The sequence below is a fragment of the Tenrec ecaudatus genome, chromosome 13, assembly GCF_050624435.1.
Source record: "Tenrec ecaudatus isolate mTenEca1 chromosome 13, mTenEca1.hap1, whole genome shotgun sequence".
NCBI lineage: Eukaryota > Metazoa > Chordata > Mammalia > Afrosoricida > Tenrecidae > Tenrec > Tenrec ecaudatus.
This window is the reverse complement of record NC_134542.1, coordinates 127212107-127214602: the sequence shown is the minus strand read 5'-3', so window position 1 is coordinate 127214602 and position 2496 is coordinate 127212107. Positions and strand designations below refer to the sequence as shown.

Below are 2496 nucleotides of genomic sequence, written 5' to 3'. Positions count from 1 at the left end.
TATACCACAGTTTATCCACTTTTCTATTGTTGGACAATTAGATTTTTTCCATTTTTGTTGTTATGAATAGTGATCAAGTGAACATAGATGTGCATATATCTATGCATGTAATACCTACAATTTGTCTAAAATATACACCAAGTATTAGGCTTGCTAGGTCATATAGTACTTCTACTTCCAGCTTTTAAAGAATGTACCATACCATTTTCCAAAGTGACAGCACCATTTCACAGACTCACCAGCAAAGTATGAGGGTTCTAGTCTCTCTGTGCATTCGCCAGCATTTGCTGTCTTACGGTATTAATATTTTGATGTTAGTTTTGAGGTGAGGTGATAGCTCATTGCTGATTTGAGGTGTTTTCTCACTTCTCTAATAGCTGGTGAAATTTGCTTTTGAATGTAGCCTAAAAACAATTAGAAGAAATTATGACAGAAAATTTCCAAAGTCAGCTTAAGAAGTCAAACTAAAGCATTAAACAAAATTTGCAGAGACCTGGAATTAGAAAACCCAAAGTGAACATACTCCATTGAAAGATGTGTAGCTCAAGCTTTGAGTTGCAGTGATTCTGTGGACAAAACATTGCTCATATTGGAATTTGCCTCGGATGGGTTATGTCACTGAAGATAAACCTCTTGAATTTTTGTTATATGCTATTCTGTTTTTCAGTTTATGAAACCTAGGATTGATGATCCTATAGGGACAACAAGTAGACAAAAGGTGTTTGGGGTCAAGGTGGGGATGGGTGGCATACAGTGATGGTGGTGGTGGGAGGAAAGGGGGGCTGATGTCAAGGAATTCAAGAAGGTAAAGAATGTTTTGCAACTGATTGCGATAGTAATTGTACAACAATGCTTGATGTGATTGAACAATGGAATGATAGGATACCTGTACTAACTCCCAATAAAATGATTTTGATTTTAAAAAGAAGAAATAGACACATGAACAACCCTGTTTGCTGAAAGCTACCAGGACTTGAAGAACTGACAAGGTGAAGATCAAAGACAACAACGTTCAGCATAGAATACAGCGCAATGTATAGAAAACAAAGACTCTTACAACTGGACCACTAGACAGTAAAGGAAAGGTTGAAGTTGCCAAGGACTAAATAAAGGAAAGGTTGAAGTTGCCAAGGACTTCATTTTCCTAGTATCCACGTTCAACACTCATTGAAGCAGCCGTCAAGAAACCGAAGGATGGATATCATTGTGCAAAGCTGTTTCACAAGATCTCAGTCAAGTATCAAAGGAAAAATATGTCTCTGAAACAAATGGTCCTAGCAAAATTGAGCCTCCATCTGCTGAAGAATGAAACAGGATTCATACCGCAGCCTCCGTACAAAAACTTACTCAAAATAGATGGAAGACTTCAATGTAAATCCCAAATCTATAAAGTCATCAATGAACTTTTCAGGAAGATGGTGCCGAAGGCAAAGAAGGACGCTCCGTCCCCTCCCCAAATGGAAGCCAAAGCAAAGGCTTTAAAAGCCAAGAAGGCCATGCTGAAAGGTATCCACAACCACACAATAAAGAAGATCCGCACTTCACCCACCTTCTGGCGGCCCAAGACACTGACACCAAGAAGGCAGCCCAAATACCCTCAGAAGAGCACCCCCAGGAGAAATAAGCTGGACCATTATGCCATCATCAAGTTCCTCTTGACCACAGTCTGCCACGAAGAAGATCAACAATAACAACACACTTGTGTTCATTGTGGATGTCAAAGTCAACAAACACCAGATCAAACAGGCTGTGAAGAAGCTCAATGACTGATGGTGAGAAGGTGTATGTTCGATTGGCTCTTGACTAGGACACTTCAGATGTTGCCAACAAAATTGGAATCATCTAAACTGAGGCCAGTTGGCTATTGCTAAACATTATAGAGAGAGAGAAAGAGAGAGAGAGAGAGAGAGCAAACTTAAGGGCCCCAAACAGGGCATACATACTATCAAATAAAATTAATAATACACACTATCACTTAAATAATTATAAAACAACATGCAGTAAAAGACATAATTGGGACCTACTATAAATAAGACACATGCATCAAAAGACTTCATCAAAAGAGTAAAAAGAGAACCCACAGAGTAGAAAAACATTTTGACAATGACGCATCAAACAAGTGATGAATCTTTAAAATCTATATAAATTGCAATGCTTCAACAATAAAAAGATGGATAATTTAAAAATGGGCAGTGGGCATGGACAGGTAGTTCACCAAAGAAGACATCCAGATGACCAGCAAATAACTGAAGAAATGCTTCTGAGCACAGCCATCTGAGAGATGCAAATCCAAACAACAGGACATTGGCCGTAAAGTTAACAACAACCACATAAATAACAAATTCTGCAGGAAGTGTGGAGAGACTGGAACCCTACACATTGTTGGTGGGATTGTAAAAATGTGTCACCTCTTTGAAAAGCAATATGGTGGTACTTCACACAAATGGGAATTCCATATGGTCCCGCTCTGGGATTTATTACCTCTGCTGTGTATGT

General features: G+C 38.9%; 1 pseudogene; it reads left to right on the top strand.

Annotated features, from left to right (window-relative positions):
• Positions 1-1415: 1415 nt before the first annotated feature.
• On the top strand, positions 1416-1846 carry LOC142424975 (large ribosomal subunit protein uL23-like; annotated as a pseudogene).
• Positions 1847-2496: the final 650 nt, after the last annotated feature.